A 16,959-nucleotide genomic window follows, 5' to 3' on the forward strand; every position below is an offset into this window, starting at 1 on the left:
CATTGCCCTAACTCGACTCCTGTCCACATAGAAAAACCCTAAAGATGTGCTGCTTATAACTCAAGTGAGCTGGCCCCTCGGGGCACAGGCTAAAGCCTAAGTTAGCACAACTCACCAGCTAACATGATCTTTCTGTAGTATGGATGCACGCTAGCTGCACTTGAGTGCTTCTAATTCGCCAATGCCTTCCCACTCTTCCCCCTGTGTCCCAAGAAAGGACAGACAAGTTCTCCCACCATCCACTGGGGAAGAATCCATACAGTGGCTCAGCTCACTGCTGTGCAAAGAGCCTTAGGATGAGCTCCTAAAAGTCTGAGTGCCCCACCTGAGTGAGTGCAGTGCCAGTCTGGACACAGCAGGACCTTTGTTTATTCACAGTGTGGCTCTTCTCATGTGAGAGAGGCTGATTCAAGCCCAGTAATTGAGTGTAGAAAACTCAAGTTAACTCTGCAGTGAAGACAAAGCCTCAGCTCTTTCGGCTGACAGGGATCTATTCTACCACAGTGGTTCTCAACTGGGGGGGTCTGTGGCCCTGTGGGTGACGGGTGTCACAAGCAGGCTTAAGAGGATCTGCCCAAATAAACCAGAGAGCATGGCTGGCCTTAGACTCGGAGGCTTCTCTATCAAGCCTTAAAACCCACAGATTGTGTTAATCACTCCTATTTATGGACCAGGCGATTCCACAGGCTACTGCCCACTACCTCCAACTGTAACACAAACTTTAACTGTGACATCAGCAACATTAACATGAGCTTTCTAGAAACGTGAAGATACATGATCTATTCTTTTTGTGTGGGGGAAGTATGAATTCAGAGTTAAGGTTTTGTGTTGCAGTTCAAGCTAAAGGCATTTTTTTGTGTGTACTGTATTTCTTTATAGGGTTGCCTCTCGGTCCAAGTGCTTAGCAGTATTTGGGGCCTCTCCAGGTTGTTTCCATTAAGAGGAGAAATTGATTATAAATGTCCCATATTTCTTGGTACAATCTTGTTTACTTAAGAAGAAGGTGCACACAGTTCTGTTTCCCTGAACACAGTAGAAATGCAAACTTGCTTATAGCCAGTCCTGCGCCCTAACAAAGGGCTTTTTCTTGGCTTCCTCCACAGCCACATTACCAAGGCTTCTCTGGGTTTCTGCTGGCTTCCTTATTCCTTTCGATAGTTATCTGCAACATAAATCCATTCCCCAGCCCCTGCATTTTTGCAATCAGTCCTAGGGTTCTCCTCAGCCTGCTTGTCTCACCTACTACTCAGGCCTTGCCATGCTGGTCCATGCCTTGGGTGGTGGGTTCTGTTGTTTTTGCTCCCACTAAACCATGGGGTATTTAATTGCTCCCATATTTAGCCTAACTGAAAGGGTGCGTTGTCCACACCTGAACTTCAAAGGTGGCTATCAATGGACGGGATATATTTGACCTCCTTGTAGGAGGTGGAAAGAAGAAGAAACTGCAGTCGTAGGTGGGGAGGGAGAAAGAGCACAGATCCTAGCTCAGCTGCAAAGGCCTCCTTTGCCTTTCACAAAGATCATCAGTGCTGGGATCCCCAGTGATTGAACTAAGGATCTCTTGTACCATGGGCCAATCATCAGGGAGAGAACTCCTGACTAAGGATGCATGACATTAATGGGGGGGGGGCATTTACAGAGGTTATAGCTGCCCCCACCATTCCTTCTCTCCCATGTTCCTCCCAGGTATTCCTGCTCCCCCAGTCCTTCCATAGCATAGGCCAGAAGGGCCTCTCCTTGCCCCCCCAGTAACCTGCCTTTGCAGCTGGGGAGGTGTCCCATCAGCACTGGCTCCTCAGAGCAGGACATCCCTTCCCGCAAGCCGCAGGAGAAGCTCTCGGAGAGCAGAACTGGCACCTGAGCTCTGGAAACCGCTTCAGGGACAAGTTTCCTCTCTCTCAATTTGACAAGGGGCAGGAAGAAGAGGCATAAATCCCTGGAGCTGTGTCGAGAGCTGGAGGAAAGGACTGTGTGTCCATGGCTGAAGGTGGGAGGGGAATGGATGGAGATGTGGTTCTCTGCTCTCTCACACGGAACGTGTCAGCCAGCACAGCTGAGCCATCGTGGGGTTCTGTTAATTTTCTGCTGTTAGATGCCTGCCCTAAATTACTGCCTCCCATCTGAATGAAGGCAAAGCAAGAGGGGCACTGTGCCCTCACCCTTGTCTGGACTTAGGGGATGTCTTCACCACCAAGCGTGGCAACACTTTAATGTGGCTGTGTAGTCGCAGCACCAGCGCTGGGAAAGAGCTCTCCCAGTACTGTAAAAAAAACCACCCTGACCAGGGGAGTAGCTGCCAGTGCTGGGAGCATTTCCCCACCCCCGTGTCCCACCCAGCTACCAAGTGGCGGGAACTTTTACCAGCAGCGGAGGGTGGGGAACCCTGGTGGGCCAGCTTATATTCCATCTTAGTTCTGTTGAAGACTTGCCACTTTTAGGTCTGTAATCGAGTGACCAGAGAGATTGAAGTGTTCTCCAACCAGTTTTTGAATGTTATAATTCTTGACATCTGATTTGTGTCCATTTATTCTTTTACCTAGAGACTGTCCAGTTTGGCCAATGTACATGGCAGAGGGGCATTGCTGGCACATATCACATTGGTAGATGTGCAGATAAACGAGCCTCTGATAGTGTGGCTGATGTGATTAGGCCCTATGATGGTGTCCCCTGAATAGATATGTGGACACAGTTGGCAACGGGCTTTGTTGCAAGGATAGGTTCCTGGGTTAGTGGTTCTGTGGTGTGGTGTGTGGTTGCTGGTGAGTATTTGCCTCAGGTTGGGGGGCTGTCTGTAGGCAAGGACTGGCCTGTCTCCCAAGATTTGTGAGAGTGATAGGTCGTCCCTCAGGATAGGTTGTAGATCCTTGCTGATGCGTTGGAGAGGTTTTAGTTGGGGGCTGAAGATGATGGCTAGTGGCGTTCTGTTATTTTCCTCATTGGGCCTGTCCTGTAGTAGGTGAATTCTGGGTACTCTTCTGTCTCTGTCAATTTGTTTCTTCGCTTCAGCAGGTGGGTATTGTAGTTGTAAGAATGCTTGATAGAGATCTTGTAGGTGTTTGTCCCTGTCTGAGGGGTTGGAGCAAATGCAGTTGTATCGTAGAGCTTGGCTATAGACAATGGATCGTGTGGTATGGTCTGGGTGAAAGCTGGAGGCATGTAGGTAGGAGCGGTCAGTAGGTTTCCGGTATAGGGTGGTGTTTATGTGACCATCGCTTATTAGCACCGTAGTGTCCAGGAAGTGGATCTCTTGTGTGGACTGGTCCAGGCTGAGGTTGATGGTGGGATGGAAATTGTTGAAATCATGGTGGAATTCCTCAAGGGCTACTTTCCCATGGGTCCAGATGATGAAGATGTCATTAGTGTAGCGCAAGTAGAGTAGGGGCAATAGGGGACGAGAGCTGAGGAAGCATTGTTCTAAGTCAGCCATAAAAATGTTTGCATACTGAGGGGCCATGCGGGTACCCATAGCAGTGCCGCTGATCTGAAGGTATACATTGTCCCCAAATGTGAAATAGTTATGGGTGAGGACAAAGTCACAAAGTTCAGCCACCAGGTTGGCCGTGACATTATTGGGGATAATGTTCCTGACAGCTTGTAGTCCATCTTTGTGTGGAATGTTGGTGTAGAGGGCTTCTACATCCATAGTGGCCAGGATGGTGTTATCAGGAAGATCACCGATGGATTGTAGTTTCCTCAGGAAGTCAGTGGTGTCTCGAAGATAGCTGGGAGTGCTGGTAGCGTAGGGCCTGAGGAGGGAGTCTACATAGCCAGACAATCCTGCTGTCAGGGTGCCAATGACTCAGATGATGGGGCATCCAGGATTTCCAGGTTTATGGATCTTGGGTAGCAAATAGAATAGCCCTGGTCGGAGTTCCAGGGGTGTGTCTATGCGGATTTGTTCTTGTGCTTTTTCAGGGAGTTTCTTGAGCAAATGGTGTAGTTTCTTTTGGTAACTCTCAGTGGGATCAGAGGGTAATGGCTCGTAGAAAGTGGTGTTGGAGAGCTGCCGGGCAGCCTCTTGTTCATATGCTGACCTATTCATGATGACAACAGCACCTCCTTTGTCAGCCTTTTTGATTATGCTGTCAGAGTTGTTTCTGAGGCTGTGGATGGCATTGTGTTCTGCACAGCTGAGGTTATGGGGCAAGTGATGCTGCTTTTCAACAATTTCAGCCCATGCACGTCAGCGGAAGCACTCTATGTAGAAGTCCAGTCTCTTGTTTCGACCTTCAGGAGGAGTCCACCTAGAATCCTTCTTTTTGTAGTGTTGGTAGGAAGGTCTCTGTGGATTAGTATGTTGTTCAGAGGTGTGTTGGAAATATTCCTTGAGTCGGAGACGTTGAAAATAGGATTCTAGGTCACCGCAGAACTGTATGATGTTCGTGGGGGTGGAGGGGCAGAAGGAGAGGCCCCGAGATAGGACAGAGTCTTCTGCTGGGCTAAGAGTATAATTGGATAGATTAACAATATTGCTGGGTGGGTTAAGGGAACCATTGCTGTGGCCCCTTGTGGCATGTAGTAGTTTAGATAGTTTAGTGTCCTTTTTCTTTTGTAGAGAAGCAAAGTGTGTGTTGTAAATGGCTAGTCTAGTTTTTGTAAATTCCAGCCACGAGGAAGTTTGTGTGGAGGGTTGTTTTTTTATGAGAGTATTTAGTTCTGAGAGCTCATTCTTAATCTTTCCCTGTTTGCTGTAGAGGATGTTGATCAGGTGCTTCCGCAGTTTCTTTGAGAGCGTGTGGCACAAGCTGTCAGCATAGTCTGTGTGGTATGTAGATTGTAATGGATTTTTTACCTTCAGTCCTTTTGGTATGATGTCCATCTGTCTGCATTTGGAAAGGAAGATGATGCCTGTCTGTATCTGTACGAGTTTTTTCATGAATTTCCGATCTTCCAGTTTTGGACAGTTAAGATAGCGACCCTCATGTCTGTGATTGCGTGACCAGAGAGATGGAAGTGTTCTCCGACTGGTTTATGAATGTTATAATTCTTGACATCTGATTTGTGTCCATTTATTCTTTTACATAGAGACTGTCCGGTTTGGCCAATGTACATGGCAGAGGGGCATTGCTGGCACATGATGGCATATATCACATTGGTGGATGTGCAGGTGAACGAGCCTCTGATAGTGTGGCTGATGTGATTAGGCCCTTTGATGGTGTTCCCTGAATAGATATGTGGTAGATTGCGTGACCAGAGATCAGATATCACCATCGGCCCTTTACATGCTCCTCCTCCCACTGTCCTGTCCCTGCTTTGCCCCTTCACCCCCACAAGTCCTGCTGCTCCTCCATATCACCACCACCACCCCCGCACACACACACACAGCAGGACATATCCCACTCCCAGCGCTGTGCGGAGAACCAGCTCCTGTTTGGAGCACTGCACTTATTAACAGTCTGGCCGGCAGACTCCTTCCTTCCCCCACTGCCTCTGGCTGGGCCAGCACCCTGGGAAAGCCCAAGACCCTCTGGCCCGGGCCACTGGCCAGGAGGAGCCAAGCCCTGCGTGTGTCAAAGCCCTGGGCAATGCATGTATGGGGAAGCCGCTAAGCTCTGGACTGGGGTGGGAAACAATTTCCAGCCTGTTCCCAACCTGACCCTGCAGGCTTCACAGCAGCCCCCGGACAGGGGTTTAGTGCCCTCTTTGCCCTGCGGTCCAGCCCCCAAGGAGCGTGGGGCTGCTCTTTCCCCTAGGCACCCTCCCCTGCTGAGCTACCTCTCTGGCCGGGTTCTCTGAAGCCTCTGCAATCAGGTTACCTGGGCCCTGGTGCACAGTGCATTCTTAAGGCTTAACCCCTTCCTTCCCACGCTGTAGCCGGGGGGGACAGAAGGCATCTAGGTTATGTTGGTGGCCAGCAGAAGCATGGAGGTCTTAGCTGATTTATGATACTGTGTGGGCAGGAAGGGACAAGCTGCTTCCAGCCACGGTGGGGGGAACAAGATGAGATGAGCTCTGCAAAGACAAGGGCCAGGTCATCATTTTCTCTCTACTCCTCCCCTGCGGCTGGAAGCAGCTCCTATCCCTTCCCTCCTGCACAGTGCCAAAAGGCTGCTGGTGGCCACATGCCACATTTTGGTATAAGCCCTGGCAGAAATGGGGGGAGGCATGTGAGCCTGCGTGCCCCCATCCATGTGTTGCCTTGGTAAGATGTGGCACCAGGTACCAGGAGGGGCAGGTCTGACCCGGGGACCCAGCCAGGCGTGGAGGGCAAAGAGCACCAGGCAGGGAAAGGGTCGAGTCCGTCAGTCACACACACATACACCCGTGTGAGAGAGGTGTATGGGCGTGTGTGTGTGTCACCTCACCCTGCAGGTGTGGGAACGGGTGTGTGGGGGGGTGTCACACACCCCTAAATGTGAACCCTGAAGCCTTAAAGATAAGAAGGTAAATAAAAAGAATCCAACTAGGCAGTATTTCTTTTTAATGGAGGCTCAGTCAACTTGATGCTAATTTGAATGTTTGTACTGCATAGTTCTGATTGATTGCCAGTGAACTCACGAGTAATTTTACGAGGTGTTCATATCCAGCACAGGGAAATATGGTCACCCTAATTATAAAACACACCACCATGTTGGGCTCTCTGCCCTATTTTCTGGCAGTCTGCCCTGAGATTGGCACTCACAGTTGTGAGCCACTCCAGACAGCATGAAATTAGGAGAACCTGGTATAGGGGGAAGGGGGCACATAGCACCCCTAGCATGGAGGGAAGTTGGGAATGGGGGGCAGACAGAGCTGGCCTGAGAGTGAAGGGGGGCCCTGGTTTAGAGGGAGGGAGTAATGGGGGGCACACAGAGCTCCTGGTGGGGGGAAGATTAGGGAAGTCTGGTATGGAGGGAGTGAAGGAAAATGGGGGGGGTAGGGGAATGGGAGCACATTCAGAACCCCTGCTATTGGGGGAGGAATGGGGGGAGTGAGGAATGGGGTACACAAAGCCCCTGGTATGGGGGGAATGGGAGTCACACAGAGCTGCTGTCATTGGAGGGGAAAACGGGGGGGGGGTAGTATGGGAGGAGGAGGGACTTTGGGGGGCACAGAGAGCCCCTGAAATAGAGGGGCATGGGAGCATGGCATGCAGGAAGCTTGTGGGTGGGAATGGAGGGAATGGACGGATGTGAGGATCCTCTGGGGTGTGAAATAAGTTCACCCAACAGTAGCAACCTAGTGTGTGACCCCCTTCGACACATACACTAAACCCAGAACATAAAGTTTGCAACATCAGCCTTATCCACAGGCGTGTGTCGGGGTACTGATATGGCAGGATGTACGAGGCTGCACAGGGTGACTGTTGAAAAAAAATGAGAAAAGTGAATGAGGTGATGGGGCTGGCTGCCTAGACAGGGAAAGGTACTTGGACAGAGCAGTGCTGGGGAAGGTCAGGGGGAGCTAGGGTAGCTCTGGCCTGACCAACTCCCAGGCTGAGGGCCTGATACAGGGCCGTGAGGAGGAATTAGGGCTGCAGAGGGGCAGCCAGAGGAGGAAGAGGCAGCAGGTCCACCCCCCTTGCTGATGATGAGTGGCCAGTTCAGACTGCAGTTTGCCCCTGAGGGAAGGGGCTAGGTGAAGAACGGCAGTGGGTCACTGAGGCGAGTGGTGGGATTAGGGGTAGCCAGTTTCCTGGAGGGGCAGCACCCAGAGAGTGGGGCACCGCCAGAGGGCGGTACCCCAGGAAAGTGCACCATGGTCTGGGAGGGATGCAGGGCCTAATGTGGTGGAGCTTGGAAAAGGGCAGGTAATTATGGGCAAGACACCACCTGCAGAGGGTGCTCCTGAGTGGCGAGAGCTAATGCCCTAGGTTGGCCAGCCTCGTATCTACCTCACAGTCTGTGTGAGAATCTAAAGAGATCCCATCCCCCAACGAAGTGTCTGTATTATGCAGTGGACGCTTATAGTAAGTCAGACATTTCAAGAAGTATTTTGGGGAGAGCCGCTGGCTGGTGTCCCTCTGGGTTTACAGGAAATTGGCAGAAGAGAAGAAGTCACATCCCTAAAGAGCACACATCATCCCCCTCTCCTGTGACCCTTGGCACCATCACAGGCTCTATTTGTATCCAGTGGTGAACCAAGATGAAACTGAAAGGGTTTAAGCTCAGGTTCAGACTGTCCTTCATCAGAGAGTGTGACTGGCAGGGCAAGAGCAGCTGTTTCGGGACACTGATATCTTTCTGCTCTCCCCCTGCTCCCAGGGACGTGCTCCAAGCCAGGATGCTGGTATGGCAGGGCCAGGTCACTACTGAGCTGTGACTAAGTCTACAGAATTAACAGTTTTCAGAGTAACAGCCGTGTTAGTCTGTACTCGCAAAAAGAAAAGGAGGACTTGTGGCACCTTAGAGACTAACCAATTTATTTGAGCATGAGCTTTCGTGAGCTACAGCTCACTTCATCGGATGCATACCGTGGAAACTGCAGCAGACTTTATATATACACAGATAATATGAAACAATACCTCCTCCCACCCCACTGTCCTCCTGGTAATAGCTTATCTAAAGTGATCATCAGGTGGGCCATTTCCAGCACAAATCCAGGTTTTCTCACCCTCCACCCCCCCACACAAATTCACTCTCCTGCTGGTGATAGCCCATCCAAAGTGACAACTCTTTACACAATGTGCATGATAAACAAGTTGGGCTATTTCCTGCACAAATCCAGGTTTTCTCACATCCCCCCCACCCCCATACACACACACAAACTCACTCTCCTGCTGGTAATTAACAGTGATGATCAGATTGTGTCTGGCAAAACTGAACTGAGTTTATCAGAGTGGGTTCAGTCCAGACCTAGGCCAATCACATAACTCCCTTTCCCCTCAGGCACAGCCCTGGATCAGTTATTAGCAATCAGGTTAGAGTTCCACTCTTGGGGAGGTGACTCATTTATTAGCCTAGTCAGTCACTAGGGTTGCCAATTTTAGTTAGATGTATTCCTGGAGGTAAACTCCTCATGTTACATATCTTTAATTCAAGATTAATCTTTAATTCCTGGAGACTCCAGGGCAATCCTGGAGGGTTGGCAACCCCAGAGGGTTGGCAACCCTACAGTCAATCTGTAATTATATGCTACTGACACACCTAAGAGATGTGGGGAGTGTTTGTTCCCCACATTTCTAGTCACATGCCATCATGCCATGCAGTAGAGAGTCCTCCTTAACTTGGGGTCTTGAAACAAATGACCTGTTCTTTTATCACTGAGATTAATAACAAAGGGGAAGAAGTTTCAGTCATGTGTGTTGCAGTCGTACCTAGTGACCAACTGAGATCGGGGCCCCATTGTACTGGAAACTATACAAACAGAGGATGGCAGACAGTGCTAGTCTGAGGAACAATTCTAAATAGACCAGACAAAGACAGGGTAGGGGGAAGCGATATAACTCACAGACAGAACCATCAATGGGATGGCAGCAGACCCCATGTTAGTGCCAGTGGGATGTGTGTTTTTTGGCAGTGGTGGTGCTGGGTTTAAATAGGAAGGGAGAAACTAAACAGAAAGACAAGAGAAGGGAGGATGCAGTGAGGAGGAAGGGAGGAAGGTCTGAGGGGCAGCAGTTTTGTGATATTACAGTCATTTTCTTTTTATCTCCATTATTATTTGGATCAGGTTCCGCACAGCCTGAGTGCCTCCCTCCCACATTCCCGGCTGCAGTGTACAGCCCAGTGAGCCTTAGCCCTGCTCTGGGGAGTGGGGTACACGAGTAGGACTTAGATTTGCTCTCTCGCTAACACCTATGCTATATATTTTTATTGGAGGTCGTTGGGCTTCTTCACAAGCAATATTATCACAAGCAGTAAGGTATAAACCCTTATAACTGTTACAAAATCTTCCTCTCCAGTCACCCACAAGGGAGAAAGCTTGGGAGCAAGTGCTGTGTTGGAGTTAAAATTTTGATCCCACCAGATCTTTTATACAAATATCCATCGTCAGAGAGTTACATATTAAATATAGACATTGCAGCTGTCACTTCTCTGTCTGCTGGGCTATGGGAGCCAAGAAACCCTTGGCAAACTTCCAGCCATGTTAGACAGAAGAGAGCAGGACCAGCCGGTCAGATATAAACATTTATAAACAGCCTCAGAGTAACTGAGGATTAAGGTTCGTGTTGATGTGATTAGATCAGCCACTGACCTCGCTACTGTTGATCATGACATGCTGTGAACTCACCTGTGTATGTTATTAGTAGGTTTTCACACACTGTGGACCAAAGCAGGGGTGGTCAGGGCTGCTCGTGGGTGGCTCCATCCCTACCTTTGCTGAGAGAAAAGGAGTACTTGTGGCACCTTAGAGACTAACCAATTTATTTGAGCATAAGCTTTTGTGAGCTACAGCTCACTTCATCGGATGTGTACAGTGGAAAATACAGTGAGGATGTTTTTATACACACAGACCATGAGAAAATGGGTGTTTATCACTTCAAAAGGTTTTCTCTCCCCCCACCCCACTCTCCTGCTGGTAATAGCTTATCTAAAGTGATCACTCTCCTTACAATGTGTATGATAATCAAGGTGGGGCATTTCCAGCACAAATCCAGGGTTTAACAAGAACATCTGAGGAACGGGGGGCGGGGGGGGGGAGGAGGAAGGAATAAACAAGGGGAAATAGGTTACTTTTTATGATGACTCAACCACTCCCAGTCTCTATTCAAGCCTAAGTTAATTGTATCCAATTTGCAAATTAATTCCAATTCAGCAGTCTCTCCTTGGAGTCTGTTTCTGAAGTTTTTCTGTTGTAATATCGCAACTTTCATGTCTGTAATCGCGCGACCAGAGAGATTGAAGTGTTCTCCGACTGGTTTATGAATGTTATAATTCTTGACATCTGATTTGTGTCCATTTATTCTTTTACGTAGAGACTGTCCAGTTTGACCAATGTACAGGACAAAGGGCCATTGCTGGCACATGATGGCATATATCACATTGGTGGATGTGCAGGTGAACGAGCCTCTGATAGTGTGGCTGATGTTATTAGGCCCTGTGATGGTGTCCCCTGAATAGATAGGTGGACACAGTTGGCAACGGGCTTTGTTGCAAGGATAGGTTCCCGGGTTAGTGGTTCTGTGGTGTGGTATGTGGTTGCTGGTGAGCATTCGCTTCAGGTTGGGAGGCTGTCTGTAGGCAAGGACTGGCCTGTGTCCCAAGATTTGTGAGAGTGATGGGTCGTCCCTCAGGATAGGTTGTAGATCCTTGATGATGCATTGGAGAGGTTTTAGTAGGGGCTGAAGGTGATGGCTAGTTCAGCAGGTGGGTATTGTAGTTGTAAGAATGCTTGATAGTGAAGAAACAGATTGACAAGCCAGAAGAGTACCCAGAAGTCACCTACTACAGGACAGGCCTAACAAAGAAAATAACAGAACGCCACTAGCCATCACCTTCAGCCCCCAACTAAAACCTCTCCAACGCATTATCAAGGATCTACAACCTATCCTGAAGGAGCTCACAAAAGCTTATGCTCAAATTAATTGGTTAGTCTCTAAGGTGCCACAAGTACTCCTTTTCTTTTTGCAAATATAGACTAACACGGCTGCTACTCTGAAACATGCCTTAGAGTGATTTAGCTTAACAAAGAGAAGGTGAAGGGGTGACTTGATTACAGTCTATAAGTATCTAAATGGGGAACAAATATTTTCTCTAGCAGAGATGGTATAACTCGCTCCAATGGATGGAAGTTGAAGCTACACAAATTCAGACTGGGAATAAGTTGTACATTTTTGACAGTGAGGGTAATTAGCCACTGGAACAATTTACCAAGGGTCATGGTGGATTCTCTATCACTGATCATTTTTAATTCAAGTTTGGCCATTAAAAAAAATCTGCTCTATGAATTATGGGGCAGTTCTCTGGCCTGTGTTATACAGAAGGTCAGACTAGACTAGACAATCACAATTGTCCCTTCTGGCCTTGGAATCAATGAATAAGCCCATCAGGAACTGATTAAATACTTAGGTTCCTGGGCAGGGTAAAGGGATGTACAGTAGGGAGAGGGCTGATGGGAGTTGTTGTGCCCTCATTAGCAAAGCCATCATACTTGTAAAGTATCCTTTTCCCATGTCTATCTTTCACAGTTCTGTTAAAGTTCTCCACATCTCCTTGCTGATGAAGAATGTAAGCCATACTTACAGGATGGGGAACTCTATCCTGGGAAGGGTACCAATATCCCACCTTCATTAAATAAGTCATTATTGACTAGAGCCTAAGCTACTTACACAGTTTTACTTAGGGTACGTCTACACTTCAAGCTGGGGGTCTGATTCCCAGCTCAGGTAGAGATACACACACTAGCTCTGATCCAGGTTGGGCACTAAAAATAACATTGCTGCAGCAGTGTGAGTGGCAGGAGGGACTAGCTGCCAGAGGATGTGGCTAGCATCATGGATGGGTGTTTACACCTAGCCACTTGTGCCCCTACGACTACACTCTGGTTTTAGTGCACTAGAATGGGTTAGTGTCCTCGAGCTTGGAATCCTGAAAATGTAGCCAAGCCCCCACTAAAACTTACTGAGGCAATTGCCATTTGAAATCCTGAGTAAGGAGTTCAGGGTTTGAGCCATGTGTCTTTATTCTGTGCTCTGTCAGCATCTAGAGATCCCAACAAAGTGCCTGCTCTGCTTGATATACAGCAAGGTCTCAGGCTGTCAGAAATGTAAATCAATTTAAATTTAGTAAATGAGTCAGGAACAGGATATGGAGAGGAAGGTATTTTGGGCAGAGTGGACAAACAGCTTTTCCCAGGGTTTATGGGAAATCACTGCAAGAGAATCATAGAATATCAGAGTTGAAAGGAACCTCTGGAGGTCATCTAGTCCAACCCCCTGCCCAGAGCAGGACCAATCCCCAATTAAATCATCCCAGCCAGGGCTTTGTCAAGCCTGACCTTAAAAACTTCTAAGGAAGGAGATTCCACCACCTCCAAAGGGAACGCATTCCAGTGTTTCACCACCCTCCGAGTGAAAAAAGTTTTTCCTAATATCCAACCTAAACCTCCCCCACTGCAACTTGAGACCATTACTGCTTGTCCTGTCATCTGCTATCACTGAGAATAGTCTAGATCCATCCTCCTTGGATCCACCTTTCAGGTAGTTGAAAGCAGCTATCAAATCCCCCCTCATTCTTCTCTTCTGTAGACTAAACAATCCCAGATCCCTCAGCCTCTCCTCATAACTCATGTGTTCCAGACCCCTAATCATTTTTGTTGCCCTTCGCTGGACTCTCCAATTTTTCCACATCCTTCTTGTAGTGTGGGGCCCAAAACTGGACACAGTACTCCAGATGAGGCCTCACCAATGTCGAACAGAGGGGAACGATCACGTCCCTCGATCTGCTCGCTATGCCCCTACTTATACATCCCAAAATGCCATTGGCCTTCTTGGCAACAAGGGCACAATGTTGACTCATATCCAGCTTCTCGTACACTGAAACCCCTTGGCCCTTTTCCGTAGAACTGCTGCCTAGCCATTCGGTCCCTAGTCTGCAGTGGTGCATTGGATTCAGTCAGAAGGATGGGGGTCGATGCCAGCAGGAGGGGACGGCTCTTTCACTGGATGAGAATGTGGGAGGCTTGCAACCCATGAAACGAAAAGCTAAAAATAATGAAGTGTTTTATTAAAGGGGCCCCCGCTGTTACCCCAGCATTATGACTGAGACTGGGGTATGAATGAAGCCCAGTTTGTCCTCCCTTACAGGGGGGATCCCAAGCGTGTGACAAATGCTCCAGACCTCTCCCCTGGAGCCCCACAGAGGGGGAGCTGCAGTGACTGGGGCCTCTTGTACCCAGCTCTTGCCCCACCCTGCGCAGCACCAGAGCCTCCCGCTTCCCCTCCCGGATCTGGGGCTGGGCCCAGACCCCTCCCTGACCCTGCAGCCCGGGCTCCCAGCACAGCCACAGCCCTGCCCAGGGGTCTGCAAGCCCTGAGGAGCCCTTTATAGCCCCCCCGGCACCCAGGCCAGCCCCTGATTGGCTGCTCCATTATCCTCTGTGCAAATTAGCTCCCACCCCCGAGGCTAATGAGGGCCCAGGTGGCTGTAAGGGGGGAGGGGAGCTTGGCATGTCCTGGGGTGACAGTTAAACCGACACAGCAGAGTCACCCTGTGGAGCTGGGGGTCACTAGGGAAGGGAGGGGGCAGTTCAGGGGGGCTGAGGTGCAGGAGGGGCTGCAGGGGTCAGGAGATGGGTTCAGGGGAGCAGAGGGGGTTGGGGGTTCATACAGGGCTCATTAGAGGGACTGAGGAGGGGGCCAGGATGGGGGAGGGGCAGAGTCCAGGCATGGGGTAGATTTGGGGGGCAGAGTTGAGGGGATTGTTGAGGAGGGGGAAGTTCGGGGGCAGTTTACGGGGGTCAGTGTTGGGGAGGGGGAGAAGTTCAGGCTGATCCCCTCCCTCCCCAAGGCAGGGCTGTGGGGCACAAACTGGCTTTATTTTCAGGCAAGGACTTTCTCCTCCTCCCAGCCCCATGCGGTTTGGGGCTGGGGGCACAGAGGTTGGAGCAGGGGAGGGGTGTTATCAAGCCAAAGGGCGGGGGGTTGTTTGCTTCAGGACAGGGAGCAGAATGGGGCGGGTGCCGTCCAAAGGGCAAGCGAAGGAGATGGAAGCAGGAGGCGGCAGGTGGCAGTTCAGGGGGCATGAGGGGGAAAAGGCTTTTTGGGGGTCACTGAAGGGCAGGAGGTGCAGGGCGAGGGAGGTTGTCAGGAGGCGGATTCAGGGGAGCAGAGAGGATTTGGGGGGGTTAGTAGAAGACCCATGGGGAGATTTGTGGGGGGAGGGTGTGGGAAAGGTCAGATTACAGGAACTACTGCTGCTTCCCCCTGCCCCCCCCCCCAATTAGCCCAGCTGGGCCCCTCTGCCCTGGGGTGGGGAACTCCCAGGGGCTGCTAGGGTGCCCAAATAGCAAGTTTGAAAAATCGGGACAGAGTGTGTGTGGGGTAATAGGCACCTATACAAGAAAAAAGCCCAGAATATTGGGACATCTGGTCACCCAAGCCCCTGCAGCGTCCCTGCCCCAGGAGACCTGTTGCCCCATTGCCCCCAGGCCGAGCTGTGGGGAGGGAGACCTGAGCCACCCAAAGGAGGGAGGCCGGAGAGCCTCAGTGCAGCAGCAGGAGGGGAAAAGGGCCCAGTGCTGGGAGCAGCGGAGAGACAGAGCCCATATGTGAGGTGTAAGAATTGGATGGGGAGAGGTGGGAATTAATGATCACCTCGAGAGTGGGAGGCCCTGAGTGGCAACACTAGGATTGGTCATGTTCTGTGTGTTTATTATTGACTTGGAATAATGGTCTAAAAACTTGAGATAGGAAAACTTGCCCGGGCCACCGAATTCTTTTGTTTGGGTGGATTGTGAGGAATTTCAAAAAGAGCTTGATAATGTCAGGCAACATTCAATGTGTCTGTGCAAGGTGCTGCCTTTCAAGAAGGCTGACTTAAGAAAATTCAGGGAGTTGGTAGGTAAGATCCCTGGGTAGCAAGTCTAAAGGGAAAAACAGTTCAAGAGTTGGCAGTTTTTCAGAGACATTATTACTTGCCTGTAGCAAGGCGAAGGCTCACCGGCATAGCGCCTCCTGCTGGTCATCTTGGAAGTTAGCTCTTCAGCACTGGGAGCCCCCTCTGCAGGCTGGTGTCTTGCCTGCCTTAGGGCCCCCATATCCCTCCTGGACCTCAGTGCCCCTTTACCTTGGTGTGCTGCCCCCTAGCTGTACCCCCACACTCTGGGTCTCCCCTCCCAGGGGAACCCCCAACCCTCTAAACCCACCTTGCCTCAGTGGCTACTGCCAGTCATCATCTAGCCCCTGCTCACTGGAGCAGACTGCAGTCTGTAATAGCCACTCATAATTGGCAAGGGGGTAGGATCTGCTGCCTTTGCCTATCCCCAGGCTGCCCCTCTGCCTCCCCAGTACCTTTCTTAGGCCTTCAACAAGGCCTTAGCCTGGGGATTTACCAGGCTGCTGCTCCCCAGCTCCCTTTGCCCTTTCCCAGCACTGCTCCACTTCAGGTACATTGCTCCCAGGCAGCTAGCCCTTCTCCCTCCAGGGCTAGAGTGATACTCCTCTCACTTCTGGCCCCAAGCCCTCTTATAAGGGCCAGCTGGACCCTGATTGAGCTGGCCACAGCTGTGGCTGCTTCCCGAATCAGCCTAGCCCAGCCACAGCCCTCTCTAGGGATGCTTTTAACCCCTGTTTTACTGGAGTGGGGCAGTTGCCCCACAACAAGGCCTAAAAGCAAACTATTCCACTGCACAGGAAAGATAGGAAGTATAGCCAGAGACCATGCTGGCTTAACCAGGAGATCCTCAATGATCTAAAAATCAAAAAATTGTTGTACGCAAAGTGGAAACTAGGTCAAATTACGGCAAAGGATGAACATAAATAACACAAGAATGTAGGGACAAAACGAGAAAGGCCAAGGAAAAAAACAGATAATAGCTAGAGACATAAAGGGTGACAAGAAAACATTCTACAAATACGTTAGAAGCAAGAGGAAGATCAAGGACAGGGTAGGCCCATTACTCAATGAAGAGGGAAAAAAACAATAACAGAAAATGTGGAAATGGCAGAGGTGCTTAATGACTTCTTTGTTTCAGTGTTCAAGAAGAGGGTTAGTGGTAATTGGACATCTAGCATACTGAATGCCAGTGAAAATGAGGTGGGATCTGAGGATAAAATAGGAAAAGAACAAGTAAAAAATTATTTAGACCAATTAGATGTCTTCAGGTCACCAGGGCCTGATGAAATGCATCCTAGAATACTCAAGAAGCTGACTGAGGAGATATCTGAGCCATTAGTGATTATCTTTGAAAAGTCATGGAAAATGGGAGAGATTCCAGAAGACTGGAAATGGGCATCTATAAAAAGGAAAATAAGGACAACCTGGGGAAATACAGACCAGTCAGCTTAACTTCTGTACCTGGAAAGATAATGGAGCAAATAATTAAGCTCTAAATTTGCAAACATCTGGAAGATAATCAGGTGATAAGTAATAGTCAGCA

General features: G+C 49.7%; 1 pseudogene; it reads right to left on the reverse strand.

Annotated features, from left to right (window-relative positions):
• LOC140912728 (up-regulator of cell proliferation pseudogene) overlaps positions 1–15,546 on the reverse strand; it is an 84,415-nt pseudogene extending 68,869 nt beyond the window's left edge.
• Positions 15,547–16,959: the final 1,413 nt, after the last annotated feature.

The sequence above is a fragment of the Lepidochelys kempii genome, chromosome 6, assembly GCF_965140285.1.
Source record: "Lepidochelys kempii isolate rLepKem1 chromosome 6, rLepKem1.hap1, whole genome shotgun sequence".
NCBI classification, from domain to species: domain Eukaryota; kingdom Metazoa; phylum Chordata; order Testudines; family Cheloniidae; genus Lepidochelys; species Lepidochelys kempii.